At 40.0% G+C, this 8,170-nt stretch overlaps 1 pseudogene; it reads right to left on the bottom strand.

Annotated features, from left to right (window-relative positions):
• Positions 1-747: 747 nt before the first annotated feature.
• Positions 748-5,670, bottom strand: LOC134756830 (eukaryotic translation initiation factor 3 subunit F-like; annotated as a pseudogene).
• Between the last annotated feature and the right edge of the window lie 2,500 nt (positions 5,671-8,170).

Raw genomic sequence — 8,170 nt, 5'->3', positions numbered from 1 at the left:
TCCCTCAGGGGCTACCCAGTCAACTTGCAGATTGACGACATTGAAACCCATCCCTCAGGGATTTTGTTCTCACTGAAATAGACACTTATTCTGGGTACGAACTCACCCTTTACATTTGCAATTGTTCTGCTGGTACTACCATGAGTGAACTTAAATAATTTGTTATTCACAATCATGATATCCCATACAACATTGTTTTTGACTAAGGAATTCATTTCACTGCAAAAAAAATATGGTATTAGGCTCATGTTAGTGCAACTCATTGGATTTACAACATAATCCCCATCACCTAGAAGAATCTGACATGATGGAATGGAATCATGTAACTCAGTTAGTGCTCCCAGCTGGTAAACAACACATAGTGAGGTTGGGATGTTGTCTTACCGTGTGTGGTATAAACTTAGAGTCAGTGACCACCTTGTAGTGTTATTTATCTTACAACAAAAACACATGAATCTGAAAGTCAAGGGGAGGGGGCTCCCTGCACTATTATGCCTAATTTGCACTTGCAGACTTTTTCTTCCCTTTTGTGAAACTTTGGGTTCTCCTCATTTAGAGATACTGATTCCCCAGGGAGGAAACTAACTTCTTTTTTTTTTTAATTTACAAAAGGTAGGCTACGTTTATTAGAGTCACGCACAGTTGACTGTCTCAGTGTGACTCAAGACCACAAAAAAACCATTTTTCCTTCACTTCTGAGTCCTGGGGTTAAGACCTAGACCAGCAAGCATACTGCTTGGGGTCCCTTCACTGGTTTACAAGATTTTCATTGAGGGCAATCTGTGACTGTGTGAGGTTGGCCAGGTAGGTCACCATCAACAGATCATTGATGTTGCTGTGGAGCATGATCTCGAAGTCATCGGGAACTATTTTTGGTACTTGGTTAACCAGGCTCATCAGGAAGTGGCCCACCTTCCTGATGGTATTGTCAGATGACACCTTTCCAGATAGTATATCCTCTGCATATTGCAACACTATGCTCAGGGCATCCTGGATGCGAGCTGATGCCCCTCCTACTTGCTGCAAGTCACTTGAGAGTCCAACCACTCTGTTGGGGCTAAAGCAGGTCTTCATGATCAGGTCAACTCTGATGCATTCCGTGTCATAGTATGCGTATTTCACTGTCAGAGGTGTGAACACTCCCACGGTCCTCCCAGGGACACCCATTAAAGTGCTGACATAGGCTTTGATGCTCATATGGCCGTTCTGGAGACTTGTGTCCACAGTGAGGTGGATGGGGTTGGGGGCCTCTCGGCTGTAGTACTCATGGATCAGCACAGAGTGCTCTGTGATGTCATGGCCTGCAGTGTACCACCCCAAGATGAGCTCATTTGGAGAAACTTTTTTATGCAGTTCATACATGTTCTTAGCAAATTCCATGTCAACAGCCACTTCATCTGACTCATTGTGTGACACTGAAAAGCAATTGGTGACCTCCACTGAGTGTTTGTTGACAGTTCCCAACAGGGTCCCAATAACTCGGGCAGCACCCTTGTTGCGTCTCTAGTAGCTGTCCACAGTGGAGGCCAAAATGACTGGGTGCAGCCTGACCACACGGCCACCAGGGAAGGGCCCTGGAAGAGCAGGACCAGGCAGAGTGGGCGCTGGGGTCTGCACTGGAGCTGGCACTGAGGCCAGGGTCTGGCTTTAGATGACAGGTTTCATTAAGTGGAAGCTGAAATACCATTTGGGGATATTTAGTTCTTCTTGAAACTAACGGTAAAGAAAACAGCAGACCTATTAACAGATAATTGATCTAGAGATAGCCAAGGTGAAATTGGGTTTCTCTATTCAGTAGGGGCAGGGAGGACTATGTGTGGAACACAGGATTATCTCAGTCATTCCATGTGTGCTGGTACATGAAAGAGATGAACAGTTGTAGTGCTGTTCACTGTGCAAAAGTATCCCTTCTTCCTAACGTGGGAGGGCTGCTTTTGCAAATATGTCTGTGCTATTTCTCACTGGTCCTACCTCTTCTGTTCTTGGAATCAAACTCAGTCCATGACAGATCCCACTACTAGCTGAATTTCTTTATTAGTCCTATCACAAATAAAATTTTGTATTAGCACCTCAGGGGATTCCTTTAATTTTGCAAAAGTATGTCATCCTAATTTATTATTTTTTTCCTAAGATCTGGCAATGAGGATCGGTTCTCTGCTTCCTATCTTACCCTGCTCACTCACAGCTGCTTCAGGTGACCTCCTTTTTAGGTTCAGAGTTATGGCTGACCTCTGCTTTAATCAAAACGAGTGTATTTTGGTTTCTCATTTTGTTTATTGCTTCTATCTTCAAATTACAAATCCTAGAGCTAATTAGATTTACTTTTATGTTTATTTTTGAAAGAGCATCCTGCTCTGTCACCCAGGCTGGAATGCAGTGGTACAATGACTGCTCATTGCGGTCTTGACCTCCTGGGCTCAAGTGATTCTCATGCCTCAGCCTCCTGAGTAGCTGGGCTTACAGGCACCTGCCACCACACCTGGCTAATGTTTGTATTTTTAGTAGAGACAGGGTTTCACCATGTTGGCCAGCTGGTCTCGAACTCCTGATCTCAGGCAATCTGCCCCCCTTGACCTCCCAAAGTGCTGGGATTACAGGTGTGAGCCACCGTGCCCAGCCGATTTTTATGACCATGAATGGGGACAGATTTCTTAAACAGATCACAAAGAGCCATAGTTTTAAGGGAATAAATTGATAAATTAGACTATATTCAAATTAAGAATTTCTGTTTATTAAGAGACACCACTAAGTGACAAGACAAGTTGCAGAGTGGAAACAGATCTATGACCCCATAGAACTGACAGAGGGCTCACATCAACAATATGTAAAGAGCTCTTAAAAATTACTAAGAGAAAGAACAATGGGTAAAACACTTAAATGTGTAATTTATAAAAGCAAAACTTGAATGTGTTCAGCTTTCTTAATATTCATGTAAATGCAAATTAACATCACAACAGGATAACATATCCTCCAAAACGGCTAAAATGTAAAAGATAGAACACCAAGTGTTGGAGAGAATCTGGAGCAACAAGAACTCTCATCACTGCTGGAGGGGATACTGTGTTTGGCATTGAATAAAGGTTCTAGAAAGGAGCACATTTAGGGCTCAGGTATTTCACTCTTAGGATAACAGAAATGCATGCACATCTGCATCAAAAGACATCTATGGAAATGTGTGTGGCATCATTCTCTGTCATTGGAAAAATATCTTGAAACAAAACCCAAATGTGACTTCTGTTTTCCAGCTTGGAAGCTGTCACTCCTGTCCTCACAATAACAACAAAAAACACCTTGAACAAACTGAAAATTACAACTTTTCTTAGATCCATCAGAGACTTGAGGTTATCAGGGCAAACCGTTATCCCCCAAATTGGAGAGGCAGTGAGTCCCAGCCTAACAGGATCAGAGGCTGGCCACTGGAGCCAGAACCACGGTGGGAAGACTTACATGTAAACAACAAATCGCTGGAGGCTCCATGCACATAAACTTGAGAATTAAGAATTAAGGGAGCCCAGTCTTAGGGGGCCCTACACTTTCATGAACCTCCAAGAGCTCTGCCAGACGCTCTTATGCACATCACAGAAAAATTCCCTCCTGCTTCCCACAGGGAAGGGGAAAAGTAACTACTTTGAAATACGCCCTTGGTGTTCCGTTCTCCTTAGCAAAAGCCTGCCCCAGGGAAAGTATTTCACAAGAGTCTAACCACCTTGGGCTTTAGCAGGGCCTAACACATGTCAGAATAAGAATAAAAATTGCATCAAACTTTTCTTCAGAACTCATGCAAGCAAGCAAGAAAATTCCACCAACCTAAAATTCTGTATCCTGCAAAATTATCTTTCCAAAGTGAAGAAAAATAAATACTTTCTCAAACAAACACAAATTTGCTGTCAGTAGATCTGTCAAAATATTAAAAGAAGTTATCCAGAGAGAAGAAAATGATATAGGCTAAAAACTTGGATCTACATAAAGAAAAAAGGTTTTAGAGAAGGAAGAAAGGGGCTTCCTGCCTCCCTCCTCCATTGGGCACTGGTGCTACGCCCAGCTCCCAGATGCCCCTACCCAATGCTGAATAAGAACACAGAGCACCGTGAATGGCTGGCTCTAAAAGGAAAAGTGGAAAACTTGTGTTCTCAACCCACAGCTGCTACTGCTACATTTAAAGACACTGCAGTGAACATTGTAAGTTCTCTGGCTCATGGAGGGAGGAATCTATTCCAAAGACTCTGAGAAAAACTGTAAATTAAACACAAATATGGTGAAAGCTGGTTCCTGAGCTTTATTGATGTTAATAATGCACCTTATTGGCCAGGCAAAGTGGCACATGACTGTGATCCCAGCACTTTGGGAGGCCAAGGTGGGAGGATCACAAGGTCAGAAGATCGAGTCCAGCCCGGCCAACATGGTGAAACCCTGTCTCTACTAAAAATACAAAAATTATCTGGGTGTGGTGGCACGTGCCTGTAATCCCAGCGACTCAGGAAGCTGAGGCCGGAGAATTGCTTGAACCCGCTGGTAGAGGTTGCTGTGAGCTGAGATGGCACCACTCCACTACAGCCTGGTGACAGAGGAAGACTCTCTCTCAAAAAACAAACAAACTAAAAACAAAAACAAAAAAACAAAAAACTGGTCACCTTTTCACCATATACAAAAATTAACTCAGGTTGGATTAAAGATTTAAATTTAAGACCTCAAACTACAATAATCCGAGAAGAAAAACTTCAAAAGTACCATTCTGGATATGGGCTATGGGAAATAATTCATGACTAAGTCTTCAAAAGAAATTGCAACAAAAGCAAAAGTTGACAAATGGGACCTAATTAAACTAAAGAGCTGCCACACAGCAAAGGAAAACATCAGCAGAGTAAACAACCTACAGAAGGGGGGAAATTATTCACAAACTATGCATCCAACAAAGGCCTAATATTTAGAATCTATAAGGAACATAATTCAACAAGCAAAACACAACCCCATTAAAAAGGGGCAAAAGACATAGACACTTCTCAGGAGACATACATGCAGCCAACAAACATGAAAAAAATGCTCATCATCACTAATCATGAGAGAAATGCAAATCAAAACCACAATGAGATATTATCTCACACCAGTCAGAATGACTATTTTTAAAAAGTCAAAAAAAAATAGCAGATACTGGCAAGGATAAGGAGAAAAGGGAATGCTTATACACCTTTGGTGGGAATGTAAGTTAGTTCAGCCACTGTGGAAAGCAATTTGGAGATTTCTCAAAGAACATAAAACAGAACTAACATTCAACCCAGCAGTCTCATTACCGAATATGTAACCAAAAGAAAACAAATCATTCCAGCAAAAAGACATACGCACTTGTATGTTTATTGCAACACTATTCACATTAGCAAAGACATGGGATCAACCTAGGTGCCCATCAACAGTGGACTGGATAAAAATGTGGTACATATAGACCATTGAATACTATGCAGCCACAAAAAAGAATAAAATTATGCTCTTTGAGGGAAAATGGATAGAGCTGGAATCCAGGAAGTGAACTAATGTAGTCACAGAAAACAAATGCCTCAGGTTCTTATACATAGGAGGTAAATTCTGAGTACCCATGGACATGAAGATGGTGACAATAGACACTAGGGACTGCTGGGGGGGGGGGAAGGAAAAGGTTGAAAAACTGCTGAATACCATGTTCAGTACCTGGATGTTGGGATCATTCATACCCCAAACCTCAGAACCACACAATATACCCAGGTAATAAACCTCCACATGTACACCCTGAATCTAACATAAAAGTTGAAAAAGAAAAAACAGAATGGAATCTCTGTTTATTCTCGACGTATCAGTTGTGCCACTCTTCAATTTGAAACTCCCACTATTGGCTATATTTGGGGGTACCCTATTTCCCATCTCATAACTTATTTTAAGAAGCACAGCAAAATAATGTGTGCGCTTGGGATTCAGTTTTTGAAACAAAACACTGAGCCTTCAATGACCTTCCTGTACATGTAAAAGCACACCTGTCTGCATGGCAGCAGTTGGACTTCACAATGTGGATTGTGCCTTCACCCTGGAATCTTTATGCCCTATCGCCATCGTGATGGGATTAGGGATCTCCTGCCCTTGGTGCTACGTGCCACTGTCTGTGCTGAGTTTTTCAAAGGTCAGAGCAGATTGAACCTTTGTGGTTTCATTTTCCCTGATTTTGATTTTTCTTGTGGGGAACCTGTGTTGCTGCATTCAAGGTATGTTCATACTGGCCTGTCAAATGCGAACTCTTCAAATTACTAGTTAATGCTTTCAAAATATGTCATTTAAAAAATTATCCTCTGTATTTTCCATACACAGTTATAAATATGTTTCATGGTTATGTTTTATTCCTCAAATTATATATTTGATTATTGTACCAAGCAGAGTACCTTTGAAATTTTTCTTCATTTAAAAAACATGTATCTTGGCTAAGGCCTGTAATCCCAGCACTTTGGGAGGCCAAGGCAAGAGGATCACAAGGTGAGAAGATCAAGACCATCCTGGCCAATACAGTGAAACCCTGTCTCTACTAAAAATACAAAAAATTAGCCAAGCATGGTGGCAGCTTGTGTAGTCCCAGTGTGAATTGGGATTCAGTTTATTCCCAAATTAAATATATATATATATTACATATATTTTATATAGAATATATATTATATATAATATATAATATATAAATATATAATTGTGTATATAATTATATAATATATAATACATATTATATATCATATATAATATAGATTATATAATATATATATTATATATTATTTATACATTATATATAATTATATATAATACATATATAATATATAATATACATATAACATATATATAATTTCCTTTTACTTCCTGCATCCTTCAACGTTCCATCCCCCACCCCACAGATTAATTATTCCCTAGGGGAGAATATGGCAAAGTTTTTAACCTAATTAAGAACCCATGAAATCATCACTTTCCAAAACTTTGGAACAAAGCCACAGTAGTATGGATGGGTTGGAGGCTTTTCACACCATAAAATGTACCTATCTTTGTTTTTAACATGTTTTTCCCTTCCTCTCTTCTTTTTTTGTGAAATGTGTATTTAGTTTAATAAATTTGTAGTAAGTCATTTCCATTCACATATTAATTTTTTAAAGTAATAAGAACGTGTATTGTCTACGTGTGAAATAAAACTCACATTTAGTTTTATGCTTTTAGAGTTATCCAAAATCATGGAATTGTCAATCACAGTCAATCACCCAACCTACACACCTTTCCAGTGTAATCTTTGTCAAATTTTTTTTTGTTATCCAATGAGTTGCAGTATTTCAACTCAGAAAGATAAATAGAATGAATTGGTAGAGACTATTAACTAAGAACATACAGTTTTATTTATACTCAGAAGCAAGTAGATTATGTACACAAATTTGAAGATAAAAATTAAAAGGATAATTGTGTAAATTTGCATGTAGAGAGCTTTGAAAGCCTGTTTACTTGTTAATGCTGTTTTGATGTATTGTGTGACTTTGTTCTCCCGACCCATCATCCAGAGCTCTCTGCAGGAGCTAAGTGCTCATCAGTTCCATGACTTGGAAACTGTCTAAGTTTAGAGGCACTTGTATTTGTTAGTAAATAAGGCAAGATGATATTGTTTCACAGGTTTTAGTGCAGAAGACTGAATAGATAAGCTGCTCCACCCAGTACACTGGTGTTCATTTCATGGTCATCTCATCTGTTAACCATGGATAAAAAACACTTATCTTCAATGATCTTCCTGTACATGTAAAAACACACCTGTCTACATGGCAGCAGTTGGACCTCACAATGTGGATTTTGCCTTCACCCTGGAATGTCTATGATGCCCTATCGACCATGGTGATGGGATTAGGGATCTCTTGCTCTTTGTTCTGCCACTGTCTGTGCCAGCCAGGCCACTGGGCCATTGTGGCAGATGGTGATGCCCTTTGTGTGGAGTGCACTGAGTGTGCGCTGAGGCAGACACAGTATTTTTGACAACTTTATCTGCTTCTTTCAAAACTGGGTCTGCATTATGATAAAGTGGTCGGTTTTAGGCCAAGCAGGTGTATGTCATAGAACAATGACTTGTGAGTTCAGAATCCTGGGCGTGAATAAGCTTCTGAGCCTTATTAAGCTGTGAAATCTAAAGCAAGACATTTCCCTG

This window comes from Gorilla gorilla, chromosome 12, assembly GCF_029281585.2.
Source record: "Gorilla gorilla gorilla isolate KB3781 chromosome 12, NHGRI_mGorGor1-v2.1_pri, whole genome shotgun sequence".
Lineage (NCBI taxonomy): Eukaryota > Metazoa > Chordata > Mammalia > Primates > Hominidae > Gorilla > Gorilla gorilla.
The sequence above is the reverse complement of the archived record's forward strand: the minus strand, read 5'-3'. Positions and strand labels throughout refer to the sequence as shown.